Source organism: Idiotropiscis lumnitzeri, unplaced genomic scaffold, assembly GCF_059441095.1.
Source record: "Idiotropiscis lumnitzeri isolate Australia: NSW breed Sydney's pygmy pipehorse unplaced genomic scaffold, RoL_Ilum_1.0 HiC_scaffold_23, whole genome shotgun sequence".
Lineage (NCBI taxonomy): Eukaryota > Metazoa > Chordata > Actinopteri > Syngnathiformes > Syngnathidae > Idiotropiscis > Idiotropiscis lumnitzeri.
Genome location: NW_028283561.1, coordinates 2,953,557 through 2,973,322, shown reverse-complemented (window position 1 = coordinate 2,973,322; position 19,766 = coordinate 2,953,557). Strand labels below are relative to the sequence as shown.

Genomic DNA, 19,766 nt, shown 5'->3' with positions numbered 1-19,766 from the left:
TACCCAGGAAGGTAGCAAAACCAGGCAGTGTGTATGTCGTACCCAGGAAGGCAGAGAAACCAAGCAATATGTATGTGGTACCCACGAAGGCAGAGAAACTAAGCAGTGTGTATGTGGTACCCGGGAAGGTAGCAAAACCAGGGAGTGTGCATAGATACAGACCCCAAAAGTGATTAAAACCAAATAAAGTCCCCAGAAGATCATCTGTAGTCAGGTGAAGGACCCTGTACTTTGTTCAACTCATTTACTCCCTTAGACGTACAAAGACGTCTTTTAATGCAATGGCGCCCTCTACCAAAGACGTATAAGTACGTTTCCTGTCTTTTTTACGTCATAGTGTACATAAGGGTCTGATGCAACCTCTGACTGAGAATCAGCCTTGTCCGCATTGTGAATCATGTAAAAATCACCCAGCAGGGGGCAGAGGTGCAAAAGATCCGCCTTGAATCTGCGCCAGAGGTACAAATGGGGGGGCGGGATCCTGGGGTAGACTTATAAGTGTGGAGAGCAGCGTGGGTAGCAGCAGCATCGGCAGCACTAGCAGCAGTCGCATTAGTAGCGTTAGCAATGAAATCCTCCAAGCAAATGACGATCGAGGAATGCTTTTTTGTAAAAAAAAATCTTCCTAAAAGCATCAAGGCGATGGAGACGCTTTGGTTGAGAGGATGACGCTTCGTCGTCGTCACAACAAAACGGCGTCTAAAGAGGGTGCGCGTGCCTTGCGGCCTGCATCGCCTGCCTTCGGACAATAGCCAAAGCAGCTGAGAGTCCTCACCAGATCCCCCCGAACGAGAAGGTAAGCGCTCGCAAGTTACCATTGAACATGTGGTTTTACCCCTCATGCTTTTATTGTACATAGCATGCATCTTGCGGGCAGAAAATGTCGCGTAAATGTGCAGTTAGACGCGAGCTTGCTCGCTGACTTCCTCGTCCGGCCGCCTCTATTGCACAATTACACGCGAGCGTAAGTCCTCGCCGACGAGGAAGTAAACGCTCGCAAGTTACCATTGAACATGTGGTTTTAGCCCTCATGCTTTTATTGTACATATCATGCATCTTGCGGGCAGAAAATGTCGCGTAAATGTGCAGTTACGCGCGAGCGCATCTCCTCCCCGACGAGGAAACAACAATACTGAATGGTGTGGTAATCATGCATACTTTCTAAAATTCACAGATTGTGCATCCCGCGGCAAGAAAGTTCCTCCTCGTCTTGTTGGTGTAAAGAAAGGTAAATTATAATATGAAACTTCACACGCCAGCAATAAAATGCAGCAATAAATATATATTTCCAATTGTTTATATTTCTGTAATTTACAGGTTGTGCATCAGGAAGCAGTGGTTCCGGATGGCGTCACACTGGATGGCAACCGAGGAAAATCGACTTTACAGCAACCCCTGGACCACTGAATGCCGCTGCCCATTTGGAGTCTGAGGAGCCAGCTGATTTCCTGCAGCTGTTTCTCACGGATGAGCTTCTGCAGCACATCGCGGATGCCAGCAATCACTTCCCAGACAATTATTTTCACACAAACCCCAGTGGACAAACACAAGCTCGCCTATTTTCCACGGACCAGCAAAGCCAGACCACAACGAAAGTGTCGGGTCTGTTTGCGCAAAGGCAAACGGAGTGAAACAAGAATGTGGTGTGAACTATGTTGTGTGCCCTTGCATCAAGGCAACTGTTTTATTTTATATCACACAAAAAAAAAAGTATGTATGACACTGATGTATTTCATTTTTGTACATAGTTCAACAGTTCAGTCGTTTAGTGTTATGTGCAAATAAATTTATTTTATCAAAAACATTTTTTGTGCTTTTTTTTGTTATTTTATAGAAGGCATGCATTATTTAGATGTTAGAGGTGTCATAAAAGCCATAAATAATAGTGTCAAAATTCAAATTATGGTCAAAATGCATCAGTTTACAAATCTCATTTTCTCAGTTTTTTCCCCAGGGATTGGAGTTTTCATGAAATTTAGCTATTTTCAAATGCCGATTGCTCAAGAATGGAAAAAGATAGGAACAAACATTTTTTTTCTGTTGAAAGAAGAGAGTCTCATCTTTCTTCGGGTGTGCTCCATGTCTATATAGCATTAGAATACTATATTCTGTGGGCCTTGCAATATTAGTCAAAACCCAGGAAAACGCTGGGATTGAGCGGGTTGCTCCAGTGAAAATGGCTGGTATTTAATGAGTTAAGACTGGTTAGGACATCCGGCTCGCAGTCCCAAGGTGCAGGGTTCGATCCCGGGACCCAGCTTTCCTGTGTGGAGGTTGCATTTGTGAGTGAGTTTGAGCGCAGATGGTTGTTCGTCTTTGCGTGCCCTGCGATTGGCTGGCAACCACTTCAGGGTGTGCCCCGCCTACTGTCCGTTGACAGCTGGGTAGGCTCCAGCACGCTATCCTTGTGAGAATAAGCGGATTGGATATTACATGTATGTGTTTATGCCCTAGGCCAGGCGAGGGCAAACTACGGCCCGGGGGCCACATGCGGCCCGTTAAGTTTTAATCCGGGCCGCCGAACTTGAAAAAAATTTAATGAATAAACCTTGTTAATGTTTTATTTTCTAAACACTGTGGTTTTCAAAGACAAATATTATTGTTGGAATGCTTTTATTCACTTTCATTTAAAATTAAATGTATTTTTTTTCTCAGATGAGGTGAGGTTTCCAAAACACTCCATCCATCTGCTCCTGGTCCGGCCCCTCTGTCATATTTTAGAACCCATTGTGGTCCTCCAATCAAAAAGTTTGCCCGCCCCTGCCCTAGGCTTTGTGTCTTTGCTTGGTTGACTGTGTAATGAGTGTATGAATGCATTTCTTTCTACCAGACACCTTGGACTTCCCATGGCAGATTAATAATCTATTTTATCTATCCATCAGGGTCACGAATGTCATTTGATGAGTAGAGAATTTAGAGTCTCCAATTAACCTAATATACATGGATTTGCGCATGGAAACCTGAGAAAAAGCCCTTAGTCCTACTTTTCCATCTGAACCACTTTATCCTCACGAGGGTCACAGCCGTGACATCCCAGCTGACTTCAGAAAGTAAGTGGGCGACGACTCATGATCTCTTGGTTGAATAATATTGTTAGGGGCTCAAAATGGCCCTCTACAATAAAATGGCAGAAGAATATTACATACTCTCTGGCAGAAGAATATTGCGTTTTTTTTGTTTTGTCCAATTAACTTAAATAAAACTTGGGAAAATTTAATGATTACATGTAAACCAGCTGGTCTTCCCCATACCAAGCCCTGGCTAAAACTGACTGAAAAATGCATGATGTGTGCCTTTTAAACTCCTCGGCCCATCCACTATGCCAGGGATGGGCAAACTTTTTGATTGGGAGGGGGGGGGGCACAATGAGTCCTAAAATACATTTAATTTTAAACGAAAGTGAACAAAAGCATTACAACAATATATATGTCTTTGAAAAACCACAGTATTTAGAAAATAAACCATTAACAAGGCTTATTCATTTAATTTTTTTCAAGTTTGGGGGGCTGGATTGAAACGTTTAACGGGCCACAAGTGGCCCCCGGGCCGTAGTTTGCCCAAGTGCCCTAAGCCAATTGATTCTAAAAAATAACAGTTTTCTTCATCAAAACAACATTTTATGATCAACATAAATGTTAGTGAGTACATAAAGGTATACTCATTCGATCTATCATAACCCCATGCACTTAGACTGTACAAAAAAAAGAAAATTTTTATTTTAAAACCTAGTATTTCGCCATGACGTCACACGCTAGCGTCAAGTGCTTGGCGCTAAAAACCCGGAAGTAACAGCGGCGCTCGGTTTGAAAGTGGAGAGTTGTGCATGGTAGGCGAATTCGGGAGAAATGTTTGTTGAACACGAGGACTGTGGCGTAGAAGATGGTTTAACAGCGATCTAGTGCGCACCCAACCGTGATGGCTGACCAACGAAATAAATGCGGACCGACGGAGTGGACTGACAGGACGTGGAAAACAGGTGTGTGGCATGTGTGCGTGTGCACGAATGTGGGAGCGCGTTCACTATGGTGGCAGCGATCGCAAAGCAGCAGCACCACTCCTTGACAAAAGTATTGTACTTTCTCTGATGTTTTGGGTTTGCTCTGCTTTGGGGTTTGTAGTTCTGGCCACGCAAAAGTAACAAAGCAAGTTCTTGGATGTCTGCTTTTTTCTTGAACTGTTAATTGGTTAACATCGTGGCTCTTATTTTTATCTAATGTATGGAGTTTGGTGGCTATCTATATGCACAACTATATTAGTTGCACTTGAAATTGCATACAGAAAATTTGTATAAATAGGTTACGCTATAAAGTATAACAATATTAACAATCGTTATTGTTGTTACTGTTTATTTATTTTATTTTGCAATAACTGTGCTCCAAGCTTAGCTGTTGTGCCAGCTGCCAAGTAAAAATATGTAATCTCACTCAATAATAGGAATAAATACTTAACTAACATCTCAATTTTTCGGGTTGGGCTGTGGGGGAGGGGAGGGTGGCTGCCTGACAAAAAGCAGACTGTCCTGCACATGCGCAGACCAGCCGAGTGTGTGAAGTGTGCGTAAGTGCAGTACCGGGACCGACCACTAGACAGCGATCCTGAGTAATTTTTCCGCACACACATTTCTAGCACACTCGTCTTGTTTTTGTGACCTTCCTGGGAAGCCCTGAAACTTTGACAGGACCTCCCCCTGAGCTTCTTATCACTGAATTCAATGCTCTTTTTTGTGGGGCCCAGATTTTTGGTCCCCACAAAAATTTTGGTCCCCTACAGTGGGTGTGCTGTCCGATGTTGGTCCCCAACATGTAGCTTATACAAACACACACACACCCCCCTACTTGTTTTTGTGACATTGTTGGGCCACCTGAGCAAAACTCACATTGTGGGAACCACCCTTTCTAGTGGTTGTACAGCTCTGAAAAAAATCAGGCAGTGTCCAGGAATTTAGTTAAACACAAAAACCACTTCAAATTACCAATTAATGACCTGGAGGTCAAATGAGTGACTCAAGTGCATGTAATTCAGTCACTGTAGCCCAAAGATTCTCTGGGCCAGTGGATGAACCATTATTCGTCTTGGACAGCATTGAAGCAGGCCGTAGCCTGGTTTCTAAAGCTGAAAGACTTACTGACAGAGTAAAGGAAAATAGAAAGGAGTTAATCACATTAGGTGAAGAAGGCAAGATGAATTTATTCAAGAGAACTGTCAAAGGAAAGTATTTGACCTGCGACGACTTGGATAAAGCAGAAAGAGAACTTGTGAAATACTGTCAAAGGCGAAGTTTCAAAAAAGATTTAGCCATATTTGAAAAACAAAAAAGGGTGAAGAAAAGTAGCCCACTTTACAAGTTCAATATAGTACTTCAAGATGGTGTCATGAGGGTTGGTGGACAGTTGAGCCACGCAGCCATGCCTGAAACAGCAAAACAGCAAGCCATCTTGCCAAGGATTCACATAACACAAAGCTAGTCCTGAGATACATTCATGAGATTACAGCTCACGCTGGAAGGAACCACATGATGGCTAATCTGCATCAACAGTTTTGGATACCTCGAGCTGCTAGAGTCATCAGAAGAGTGCTACCTGACGATCCGCCTTTCAAGAGAATTGGCGTTGATTATTTTGGTCCATTCTAAGTAAGTAGGGTTAGAGGACAAGTAAAGAGATACGGCGTGATTTTTACATGTCTCGCTGTACGAGCCGTACATCTGGAAATTGCATCTTCACGTGACACAGATGCTTGTCTCAACGCAATCCGAAGATTTCTTGTCAGAAGAGGACAAGTGAGAGAGATGTATTCTGATAACGGAACCAACTTTAGATCAGCTGACAGTGAAATGAAGAAATCAATCAAAGAATGGAACACTAAGTAAATCGAGAAACACTTGCTGCAAAAAGGTATTCAGTGGCATAGCAATCCCCCAGCAGGTTCCCACCACGGAGGAAGCTGTGAGCGACTTATTTGGTCTGTGAGAAAAATCCTGAATGTCACTGTAAAAGAACAAATTTCGGGTGAAGAAAGTCAATATACCTTGCTTGGTGAGGCTGAAGCAGTTATAAACAGCAGGCCTATCACAAGGACATCTTCCGACCTCAACGACTTGGAAGCACTCACACCCAACACTCTGTTGTGGCTGAAGGTCAAACCTGAGTTACCTCCTGGAGTCTTCTGTAAAGACGACCAATACGCCCCAATACGTACCTCTGGGAATGAGCTGGTCAGCTCTTTAAAGAGTATTATGTAAGTTGAAATACATTAATCCATTTTTCTTTTTTGGACCATCTTTAACTGTGTAGTGTGTAATGTCTAAAATACAAAATGATCAGATTTTAGGGTGCAGTTGACGACTGTGGCACAGGTCCTCGCTCTACAAGTGCTAATAGTCTTCGGCAAAGAGAAAAATCTGCCATAAGGTACAGAAAACATTGGCATCAGAGTAAATGGATGCATGTTTTTGCAATGTGCGAGGAAACTGGCGAACTCAGAGAAAACTACGCAGGCTTGGGAGAACATGCAAACTCTACACAGGAAGGCCGGAGCCGGAATCGATCCCACAACCTCTGCATTGTGAGACCATCGTGCTCACAAGTCGCCCACCGTGGCGGCCGTCCATTATGAATGCCATCCCACCATCCATTATCTGTACGGCTTCTCCTCACAAGGGTTGCGGGGGGTGCTGGAGCCTATCCCAGCTATCTTGGGGCAGTAGGTGGGGTACACCCTAAACTGGTTGCCAGCCAATCGCAGGTCACACAAAGACAAACAACCATCCGCGCTCACACTCACACCAATTTAGGGTGTCCAAACAACCTGCCATGCATGTGTTTGGAATGTGGGAGGAAACCGGAGAACCCACGCAGGCGTGTGGGAAACATGCAAACTCCAAACAGGAAAGCCGGAATCAATCCCGCGACCTCTGCATTGTGAGACCATCGTGCTAACAAGTCGCCCACCATGCATCCCTGCTAAATAAATGATTAATTTTTACATTTTAGTATTTGTAAGCGATCTTGTGTTCATGACAGCATTTTCAACAGTGTGGGTGTTTGTATGAAAGCATTTCACTCGTGTATGGGCATGAGCATGTTTCAGTTGTATTTATGAATAACAATAATTTCACAATTGTGCCTGAGCGCCTTTCACTGGTGTGTATGAGAATGTTTCACCTATGTGTATGAGCGCATTTGACGAGTGTATGAGCAACAACTATTTCACTAGTGTGTATGAGAGCGTTTCACTCGTATGTATGATAGCGTTTCATAAGTATGCATGAGCAACAACAATTTCACTGGTGTGTAAGAGTGCATTTCAGAAGTGTGAAGCGATTCCTGACTTTTGTCCCCAACGGCACCTCATACTCCCCATCTCCCGCTCACTTCTCCTGACCCCATGAGCCATCCCCGTTGCTACTACATGGAGATTTGATGTGTTTTTTTGTTTTTTTTGTTATTAGCTTCTTCAACATCTCTTCTGATTCTCATCTCTTCTCTGGCGCTCGTCTCCGCCTGTCTGATTTGAAGTCGACCTCAGAATTTGCACTATTTTGACATGACTTCTGTGGTAATCACTACTGACATATTGTGTCATTTGCTCAATAATACATTAAAATTATAATAAATAATTAAAATGGGTCCGGTGCCGAGCTCTGGCTTCATATCTTTAAAAGTGGTCTTCTCAAATCTGTTACTAATGGCCTCTAAATCAGTTGTGGTAGAGAAGGGGCAAATTAGACCTTATGGCATCTTAATTTGGTCAAGTCTTGTACCCATTTTCAAGGCCAGCGACTATTGCTTTAGCTATATACAAGAAAAGGATTACTCTGAATATACACAACAACAAATCCCAGATGTCCAACCCAAATGTTGTTTCAAAATAATCCAGTTCAGATGATAAACAAATGTATTGGTATGTTGAGGTCATTATTTCAAATCAAAATATACACTTCTTTTTCAGACAATGGGGAGGATCGAAGAAGTGGAAAAGTTGCAGGAGTAACTTCAAAACAATGCAAAGAGACAGAATCTGGAAGAATGTCAAGTTTGTCCATGTTTATATTTCTGGAATTTAGTGGGCGTGCATCTCGAAATGTTTGGGGATGGTTCGGGCTGCCAGACAAGACTTTCACTGCGAGCGCTGGACCACTGGATGCTGCGGCAAACAGCGGACTTCTTGCAGCTATTTATTACCAACAAGCTACTCCTGCACATCAATGATGCGGATGGCACAGACTGCTTTGCAGACAATTATTTTGAGGCAAAACCAAGAGGTCTGTAAGCACTCTGAAAACAAAGTAAAATATTTGACACCCACGGCAAAGAAAGCCATGCTACAGCATAGGGCTGGGCGATAAACCGAAAATTTACCGTTACCGAAATTTATTACAATGACCGAAATCATTTTGCCCATGTCGGTAAATTCGATGAATAAAAAAAGAAAAGCCTTTTGTCTGCGGCAATGTTCATGCCCCTTTAAGACCGCTACAGCGCCTCTAGTCATGTGACTCCACCCGTCTGTCGCTCTCGTTGCTGGCGATTCAAATCCAGAAGCTTTCTCACCACCCACAACACAACCATGCTGTGCTGAAAGTTCAAAGTGAGAAGCAAGGTTCGACAAGTGACAACAGCCCATGAACGGAGGCGACACCATACGAGAGAACGTCTCAGAGGTGGACGCGATAGCTTAGCACATAGCTAAAGATAAAGCTCCTCTAGTTACGTGGCGCGCACAGGATTTAAACGCTTCATGAAAGCCGTATTTCCCGATATGGACTACATCGGGCCGGGAGCTTAGACATGTCAAGCATTTTGCATCTACATCCGACTTGTGGTCGGGTCGCAACATGGATCCCTGATTGAGCCTAACTGTGCATTACATAGATGACAAGTGGCGACTGCGCAGCAGAGTACTCGAGACGGCACATTTTCCCCGATAATACCCACTTGTTTATTTGGCTTGCATTGACATTTTCTTTCATTTTATTTAGCGTTTTTTTATTTGCCATTATTTACATCATGAGAGCATCTTGGCGCAATCTATTTGCAGAAAAAGATTTCGCAAGAGGTACCCTTTTTCTTTGTGACATTGTTCAAGTCATGCAGAGCAAGCTCAGGGTTCGCGGTTAACCGCTTCCCGATTGCCCGGGGCAAGTGAAATTTGGCCACGGGCAAGGTAAAATTATGGGCAACTTGCCCGACCGGGCAAGCATTTTTTAAAGCAGCCAAATATCTTTAATTTTGACGAAAACGGTGGTGTGATCTGTTTGTGTGCACTGTATGGTGATGGTTTAACCCAGACAACCCCTTATGTTTTGGTATGGTCCATTGGCCTTATCGGGGGCAATGGGCGGGCGCTACGGGGATCAGTTAGTTCAGTGAATGTCGAGTTAAAGTGGACGTCAATAAATCCCGCAGTATTGGAACTCGCTGTCGTAGCATCCTCATTTGAAGTTTGAAAAACACAACAAAAACCTACGATATTTTGGCCGAAAATTGGCGACGAGTTCGTTCAAATCCGAACATTTCGGATTCCTCTGACATGACTAAAATAGCTCGAATATTTTTAAGTAGACAATTCAGTTGTGAGTAAGGAAGGGAGTAATATTTGATTATTGGCTGTTAATTCATTAGCTCCATGATGTGACCTGACATAGTGTCAGTGACTGTGTTCTGTTTATGCTATGAAACTTATGGAGGCAGCACCACAGGCGCTGGTTTTAAAGGAATACACAAATTTGCCACACTCATAATTTACTCATGTGATTCCTCAATTAATACGCTCTCCTGGACTTAAAATTGATCATCTGGATTGCTGTAATATCATTTTCCCAATTTAACATGCAGATTTGTTAATTATTAAAACCACAATTAACATTTTCAATAACTGCACAGGATGATACATTTGCTCTTGTGAGTAGGGTTTCATGGTTGATGATGAAAACAAGATTAATTTATGCTTATCAGATTATATGTTTATTTACATTTGTGGCGCACATTTTACAACCATAAACATTTTATTCTTAGAGAAAAAAAATTGTCACTTGCCCAAGTCGGGCAAGTAATTTGGCCACTCGGGCAAGGCAAATTTTAGTGGCACTTGCCCTATGGGCAAGCAGTTTTTAAAGTTAACCGCGAACCCTGCAAGCTATTTGGAATGTTCATACAAATGATTTTTGTACTTTTATTTTTCATTGAAAGTAAAGTGTACCAGTTGGTCAATAAAAAAAACAGTCAATATGCAATTCCTGCATTTATTTTGATTTTAGTCCACGTGGGAATTTATTGTGCATTTATCGTTATCGAGGTAAAATTGCTCGATTTCTCGCGATATTGATTTGAGGTCATATCGCCCAGCCCTTCTACAGCATGTATACAGTGTGAGACGTGTTGTGTTCACTTGCTCCAAGGCAATTGTTTTTAAGTGTATACCACATACCCAACGAATTGTGTAATTTGTATGGCGGGGTGTACACATGCGTTGCAAAAACACATGCACACACTGTCACTCACGCACTTCCGTATATAGTTTATTTCAGCACCTTTTGTCATGCTGTTTTTATTTTATAGAAGGAAAGCATTATTTTGATGTCTGAGCTGTCACAAAAGAAAAAATAGAACTGTTGAAGTCAAGTCAAGCTTGTGCTTGAAATGTTTGTTCTTAGTTTCTCAGTTTTTCGTGAGCAATGGGAATTCAGTTATATTCAAACGCTGTCAGGTAAAGGCTCCATATTTTTATAGCATTATAGCACACTATTCTGTGGGCGCTAGAATTGAAGGGTTTGCGTTAGTAAAAATAGGTGGGATTAAATGAGCTGAAGTGTATCTCTTGAGTGCTCCTTAAATATTTGCCTGTGTTGGTATATTTTATTTTGGTCGTGTCATGTTTATTCTTACGCTGAAAGAGACATGAGGTGTTCGAAAAAAATAAATGATTTTTTTTTTCCCGGTCAAAACTACCAATGGTGTCTGTTTTTTTTCCCTCCGTGAAATGTACGAGTTATCACTTTGACGCGCATGATGTCACGTGGCTGGAGGACTGGAAACTTGCACGAACAACATTTACGTTGAAATGTAACAATGACACATATATCGACATCTAACAAACATGCATGGGCATCTAACATTGACACTTACATTGACGTCTATAACATAAACCATTACAATCACATCTAACAAACACGGACATCTAACAGACACATCGACATCCATCATAAACATTTACATAGACATCGACATCTAACCAACCTCTACATAGACATCTTACACACATCGACATCTAACAAACATTTACATAGACATCTAACATAAACACATCTAATATAGACACATAGATTGACATCTAACATCGACACATTGAGATCTAACATAGACATACATTGACATCTAACATAGACTGTTACATCGACAACTAACATCGACACAAGGCTTTGTCAAATGACACGTCATGACGACATATACAGAGACACAAGGCACAACAGCATATTTTTGGTACAAATTGAACCCGATATGTTAGCTACCTCGTTCGACTTAAAGGGTTAGCGAACTTGTTATGGTGGTTGAGGCGTGGTGGCTACCCAGCTCGTGTAGTGTATATTAAACTTAAGTTAATAATTTATGACCAGTAAACACGGATGTTGTAACGCAAAACAATGTTCAAATGTTAGTTTTTTTTCAACACATTTCATGAGAAAAAGCTCTACTTGTATGTGAGAAATGTATGTTGTAGACCCATTATATAACACAATATTACACAATTTTACATTGGAATTTCATTTAATAAAACATTGACAATTATCTTTACAAACACTGTGTATGATTCATCTTTTCATTTGTTGTTCAATGAGCAAAACAGTGGCGATCAAAACAGTGCAAATTAAATGACATTTTATAGGTATCTGGCTGCAATACAGTGAACCCTCGCTACTTCGCGGTTCACCTTTCGCGGGTTCAGTGCTTCGCGGGTCTAAAAAATATTCGGGGGCATTGTAGTTTCGCCGAGCGGCACGACGGGGCGCTGGAGTGGTTAGACGGCCGGCGTGCGCCGAAGAAGAACGTGGGCGAAGAGGAGAGTGGACAAAGAAGAGCACGTTCCCCCGGGCACGATTTGGGGCGACGTTTCGCGCGGTTCGGACCGTACCAGAGCTCCGGCCAGCGTGCGTGGCAGTTAAGCCGAAGAGGAACAACTTCCTCCCGGGCACTAGCGGGGCGACATTTCGCTCCGTTCGGGACCGTGCGAGAGCTCCGGAGGAGACCGGCCGGCGTGCGTGGTTGTTAAGCCGAAGAGGAACACCTTCCGCCCGGGCATGAGCGGAGCGCGAGGCTGTCAGTTATGAATGAATAAATGAATAAATAAATGAAGAATGCCAGGGCACACCGGACGGCGTACCAGCAGGTAAAAGTCGAAGTAATTAAATAAATACAAAAAGAAGTAATTGAATAAATACAAAAATAATGGCTGGGGAATAAAAAAATGTTTTAATAATTTTTTTTTTTGTTATAACATGAATTTCACCCTCTCTCTCTCTACCCGTATATATATATATATATATATATATATATATATTATTTTATTTATTTATTTTTTTAAGCATTTTTGAAGGTGCGCCGCTACTTCGCACTTTTTTTTTTTAAGCATTTTTGAAGGTGCGCCGCTACTTCGCACTTTTTTTTTTTTAAGCATTTTTGAAGGTGCGCCGCTACTTCGCGGATTTTCAGTTTTCGCGGGTGGTCTCGGTCCCCATTAACCGCGATAACCGAGGGTTCACTGTAGTAAGTTACATTCTAATTTACATTTACAGGTAATGGAAATGACTACTGGTAACCTCAATTTAACTGTATTTCAGTCAGAATGCCTCAAACATCATAAAAAAATAAAACGTTGAGTATTATTTCTCCTTCAAAATGTCAGAAGAAATACTCTATAATGGCCTGACGACATTAACATAGTTTATAGTATATAGCAGGGGTGGGAAAACTTTTTTATTGGCGGGCCACAATGGGTTCTAAAATTTGACAGAGGGGCTGGACCAGGAGCAGATGGATGGAGTGTTTTGGTAACCTCATCTCATCTGAGAAAAAAAATACATTTAATTTTAAATGAAAGTGAACAAAAGCTTGTCTTTGAAAAACCACACTATTTTGAAAATAAAACATTAACAAGGTTTATTTTTTTTTTTTTCAAATTCGGCGGGCCGGATTAAAACGTTTAACGGGCCGCATGTGGCCCCCAGGCCGTAGTTTTCTCACGTCGGTATATAGCATAGCGGCATAGGTTCCCTCGTCAACATCAAGTGAGTTACCCTCTTACCAAGACCAAAATACGGGGCTCCCCATCTCCCGGTCACTTCTCCAGACCCCAACAGTCACCCTCGTTGCGAGAACTTTAAGATTCGATGTTTATTTTTTTTCGCTTCTTCAACTTCGTGTCTGATTCTTTTCTCTTCTCTGGCTCCAGGATTCCGCTGTCAATCAGATGACGATTGAGGCGGGACTTCCGGTTCAAAGTCACCCTCAGAGTTTGCAACCATTTGAGATGGCTTCTGTGGTAATAACAACTGTCATAGGTGCAATTTGCTCTATAAAGCATTAAAAAAAAATAATAATAATAAATTACAAAAAATAGTCAAGTACAGCACTCGTCTCATAAACTAGGTAAGAATTTAGCGTTACTAACGTTGCTACACTATAAAGAGTGTTTTACTGACTAGCTAAACCCAGTTTTGGTTTAGCTGTTATAAAAGTTTGTTTTTTTAGTGCTGTAAATGCATTTTCAGCTCGCGCTGTACACATTTGCTATGAGAGGCATTATCTCATAAGGGAAATATTGGACAATCAAATTAATGACTGCCCAGGCATCAGGATGTCTTTTTACACTATATAAAGGTGGAAATTTACATTGGAAACGTTTAGTTTAGCTGTTAATGAAGTTTCGTTTTTTTTAGTGCTGAAAATTCATTGTCTGCTGGCGCTGTACACTTTTTCTAAGTGTTGCAATATCTCATGAAGGAAATACTGGACAATCAAATTAATGACTTTCCAGGCTTCAGGATGCCTTTCTACACTATATAAAGGTGGAAATTTACATTGGAAACGTTTGGTTTAGCTGTTATAAAAGTTTGGTTTTTTAGTGCTGTAAATGCATTTTCAGCTCGCGCTGTACACATTTGCTATGAGAGGCATTATCTCATAAGGGAAATATTGGACAATCAAATTAATGACTGCCCAGGCTTCAGGATGTCTTTTTACACTATATAAAGGTGGAATTTACATTGGAAACGTTTGCTTTAGCTGTTATAAAAGTTTGGTTTTTTAGTGCTGAAAATGCATTTTCAGCTCGCACTGTACACATTTGCTATGTGAGGCATTATCTCATAAGGGAAATACTGGACAATCAAATTAATGACTTCCCAGGCTTCAGGATGCCTTTTTACACTCTATAAATGTGGAAATTTACATTGGAAACGTTTGGTTTAGCTGTTAATGAAGTTTCGTTTTTTTAGTGCTGAAAATTCATTGTCTGCTGGCGCTGTACACCTTTTCTAAGTGTTGCAATATCTCATGAAGGAAATACTGGACAATCAAATTAATGACTTTCCAGGCTTCAAGATGCCTTTCTACACTATATAAAGGTGGAAATTTACATTGGAAACGTTTGGTTTAGCTGTTATAAAAGTTTGGGTTTTTAGTCCTGTAAATGCATTTTCAGCTCGCGCTGTACACATTTGCTATGAGAGGCATTATCTCATAAGGGAAATATTGGACAATCAAATTAATGACTGCCCAGGCTTCAGGATGTCTTTTTACACTATATAAAGGTGGAAATTTACATTGGAAACGTTTAGTTTAGCTGTTATAAAAGTTTGTTTTTTTAGTGCTGTAAATGCATTTTCAGCTCGCGCTGTACACATTTGCTATGTGAGGCATTATCTCATAAGGGAAATACTGGACAATCAAATTAATGACTTCCCAGGCTTCAGGATGCCTTTTTACACTCTATAAATATGGAAATTTACATTGGAAACGTTTGGTTTAGCTGTTAATGAAGTTTCGTTTTTCTAGTGCTGAAAATTCATTGTCTGCTGGCACTGTACACTTTTTCTAAGTGTTGCAATATCTCATGAAGGAAATACTGGACAATCAAATTAATGACTTTCCAGGCTTCAGGATGCCTTTCTACACTATATAAAGGTGGAAATTTACATTGGAAACGTTTGGTTTAGCTGTTATAAAAGTTTGGTTTTTTAGTGCTGTAAATGCATTTTCAGCTCGCGCTGTACACATTTGCTATGAGAGGCATTATATCATAAGGGAAATATTGGACAATCAAATTAATGACTGCCCAGGCTTTAGGATGTCTTTTTACACTATATAAAGGTGGAAATTTACATTGGAAACGTTTAGTTTAGCTGTTAATGAAGTTTCGTTTTTTTAGTGCTGAAAATTCATTGTCTGCTGGCGCTGTACACTTTTTCTAAGTGTTGCAATATCTCATGAAGGAAATATTGGACAATCAAATTAATGACTGCCCAGGCTTCAGGATGTCTTTTTACACTATATAAAGGTGGAAATTTACATTGGAAACGTTTGGTTTAGCTGTTATAAAAGTTTGTTTTTTTAGTGCTGTAAATGCATTTTCAGCTCGCGCTGTACACATTTGCTATGTGAGGCATTATCTCATAAGGGAAATATTGGACAATAAAATTAATGGCTGCCTAGGCTTCAGGATGTCTTTTTACACTATATAAAGGTGGAAATTTACATTGGAAACGTTTAGTTTAGCTGTTAATGAAGTTTCGTTTTTTTAGTGCTGAAAATTCATTGTCTGCTGGCGCGGTACACTTTTTCTAAGTGTTGCAATATCTCATGAAGGAAATACTGGACAATCAAATTAATGACTTTCCAGGCTTCAGGATGCCTTTCTACACTATATAAAGGTGGAAATGTACATTGGAAACGTTTGGTTTAGCTGTTATAAAAGTTTGGTTTTTTAGTGCTGTAAATGCATTTTCAGCTCGCGCTGTACATATTTGCTATGAGAGGCATTATCTCATAAGGGAAATATTGGACAATCAAATTAATGACTGCCCAGGCTTCAGGATGTCTTTTTACACTATATAAAGGTGGAAATATACATTGGAAACGTTTAGTTTAGCTGTTAATGAAGTTTCGTTTTTTTAGTGCTGAAAATTCATTGTCTGCTGGCGCTGTACACTTTTTCTAAGTGTTGCAATATCTCATGAAGGAAATACTGGACAATCAAATTTATGACTTTCCAGGCTTCAGGATGCCTTTCTACACTATATAAAGGTGGAAATTTACATTGGAAACGTTTGGTTTAGCTGTTATAAAAGTTTGTTTTTTTAGTGCTGTAAATACATTTTCAGCTCGCGCTGTACACATTTGCTATGAGAGGCATTATCTCATAAGGGAAATATTGGACAATCAAATTAATGACTGCCCAGGCTTCAGGATGTCTTTTTACACTATATAAAGGTGGAAATTTACATTGGAAACGTTTGGTTTAGCTGTTATAAAAGTTTGGTTTTTTAGTGCTTAAAATGCATTTTCAGCTCGCACTGTACACATTTGCTATGTGAGGCATTATCTCATAAGGGAAATACTGGACAATCAAATTAATGACTTCCCAGGCTTCAGGATGTCTTTTTACACTATATAAAGGTGGAAATTTACATTGGAAACGTTTAGTTTAGCTGTTAATGAAGTTTCGTTTTTTTAGTGCTGAAAATTCATTGTCTGCTGGCGCTGTACACTTTTTCTAAGTGTTGCAATATCTCATGAAGGAAATACTGGACAATCAAATTAATGACTTTCCAGGCTTCAGGATGCCTTTTTACACTCTATAAAGGTGGAAATTTACATTGGAAACGTTTGGTTTAGCTGTTATAAAAGTTTGTTTTTTTCGTGCTGTAAATGCATTTTCAGCTCGCGCTGTACACATTTGCAATGAGAGGCATTATCTCATAAGGGAAATATTGGACAATCAAATTAATGACTGCCCAGGCTTCAGGATGTCTTTTTACACTATATAAAGGTGGAAATTTACATTGGAAACGTTTAGTTTAGCTGTTAATGAAGTTTCGTGTTTTTTTAGTGCTGAAAATTCATTGTCTGCTGGCGCTGTACACTTTTTCTAAGTGTTGCAATATCTCATGAAGGAAATACTGGACAATCAAATTAATGACTTTCCAGGCTTCAGGATGCCTTTCTACACTATATAAAGGTGGAAATTTACATTGGAAACGTTTGGTTTAGCTGTTATAAAAGTTTGGTTTTTTAGTGCTGTAAATGCATTTTCAGCTCGCGCTGTACACATTTGCTATGAGAGGCATTATCTCATAAGGGAAATATTGGACAATCAAATTAATGACTGCCCAGGCTTCAGGATGTCTTTTTACACTATATAAAGGTGGAAATTTACATTGGAAACGTTTGGTTTAGCTGTTATAAAAGTTTGGTTTTTTAGTGCTGTAAATGCATTTTCAGCTCGCGCTGTACACATTTGCTATGTGAGGCATTATCTCATAAGGGAAATACTGGACAATCAAATTAATGACTGCCCAGGCTTCAGGATGTCTTTTTACACTATATGAAGGTGGAAATTTACATTGGAAACGTTTGGTTTAGCTGTTATAAAAGTTTGTTTTTTTAGTGCTGAAAATGCATTTTCAGCTCGCACTGTACACATTTGCTATGTGAGGCATTATCTCATAAGGGAAATACTGGACAATCAAATTAATGACTTCCCAGGCTTCAGGATGCCTTTTTACACTCTATAAATGTGGAAATTTACATTGGAAACGTTTGGTTTAGCTGTTAATGAAGTTTCGTTTTTTTAGTGCTGAAAATTCATTGTCTGCTGGCGCTGTACACTTTTTCTAAGTGTTGCAATATCTCATGAAGGAAATACTGGACAATCAAATTAATGACTTTCCAGGCTTCAGGATGCCTTTCTACACTATATAAAGGTGGAAATTTACATTGGAAACGTTTGGTTTAGCAGTTATAAAAGTTTGGTTTTTTAGTGCTGTAAATGCATTTTCAGCTCGCGCTGTACACATCTGCTATGAGAGGCATTATCTCATAAGGGAAATATTGGACAATCAAATTAATGGCTGCCCAGGCTTCAGGATGTCTTTTTACTCTCTATAAAGGTGGAAATTTACATTGGAAACGTTTAGTTTAGCTGTTAATGAAGTTTCGTTTTTTTTAGTGCTGAAAATTCATTGTCTGCTGGCGCTGTACACTTTTTCTAAGTGTTGCAATATCTCATGAAGGAAATACTGGACAATCAAATCAATGACTTTCCAGGCTTCAGGATGCCTTTCTACACTAGATAAAGGTGGAAATTTACATTGGAAACGTTTGGTTTAGCTGTTATATAAGTTTGGTTTTTTAGTGCTGTAAATGCATTTTCAGCTCGCACTGTACACATTTGCTATGTGAGGCATTATCTCATAAGGGAAATACTGGACAATCAAATTAATGACTTCCCAGGCTTCAGGATGCCTTTTTACACTCTATAAATGTGAAAATTTACATTGGAAACGTTTGGTTTAGCTGTTAATGAAGTTTCGTTTTTTTTAGTGCTGAAAATTCATTGTCTGCTGGCGCTGTACACTTTTTCTAAGTGTTGCAATATCTCATGAAGGAAATACTGGACAATCAAATTAATGACTTTCCAGGCTTCAGGATGCCTTTCTACACTATATAAAGGTGGAAATGTACATTGGAAACGTTTGGTTTAGCTGTTATAAAAGTTTGTTTTTTTAGTGCTGTAAATGCATTTTCAGCTCGCGCTGTACACATTTGCTATGAGAGGCATTATCTCATAAGGGAAATAGTGGACAATCAAATTAATGACTGCCCAGGCTCCAGGATGTCTTTTTACACTATATAAAGGTGGAAATTTACATTGGAAACGTTTGGTTTAGCTGTTATAAAAGTTTGGTTTTTTTAGTGCTGAAAATGCATTTTCAGCTCGCACTGTACACATTTGCTATGTGAGGCATTATCTCATAAGGGAAATACTGGACAATCAAATTAATGACTGCCCAGGCTTCAGGATGTCTTTTTACACTATATAAAGGTGGAAATTTACATTGGAAACGTTTGGTTTAGCTGTTAATGAAGTTTCGTTTTTTTAGTGCTGAAAATTCATTGTCTGCTGGCGCTGTACACCTTTTCTAAGTGTTGCAATATCTCATGAAGGAAATACTGGACAATCAAATTAATGACTTTCCAGGCTTCAGGATGCCTTTCTACACTATATAAAGGTGGAAATTTACATTGGAAACGTTTGGTTTAGCTGTTATAAAAGTTTGTTTTTTTAGTGCTGTAAATGCATTTTCAGCTCGCGCTGTACACATTTGCTATGAGAGGCATTATCTCATAAGGGAAATATTGGACAATCAAATTAATGACTGCCCAGGCTTCAGGATGTCTTTTTACACTATATAAAGGTGGAAATTTACATTGGAAACGTTTAGTTTAGCTGTTATAAAAGTTTGTTTTTTTAGTGCTGTAAATGCATTTTCAGCTCGCGCTGTACACATTTGCTATGTGAGGCATTATCTCATAAGGGAAATACTGGACAATCAAATTAATGACTGCCCAGGCTTCAGGATGTCTTTTTACACTATATAAAGGTGGAAATTTACATTGGAAACGTTTGGTTTAGCTGTTATAAAAGTTTGGTTTTTTAGTGCTGAAAATGCATTTTCAGCTCGCACTGTACACATTTGCTATGTGAGGCAT

At 40.0% G+C, this 19,766-nt stretch overlaps 1 long non-coding RNA gene across 1 annotated transcript; it reads left to right on the top strand.

Moving 5' to 3' along the window:
* The first annotated feature begins 504 nt into the window (after positions 1 to 504).
* On the top strand, positions 505 to 1,804 carry LOC148316070 (uncharacterized). Its single transcript, XR_015840394.1, has 3 exons — positions 505 to 796; positions 1,175 to 1,228; positions 1,318 to 1,804. It is a non-coding gene; the product is annotated as an uncharacterized LOC148316070 (long non-coding RNA).
* Positions 1,805 to 19,766: the final 17,962 nt, after the last annotated feature.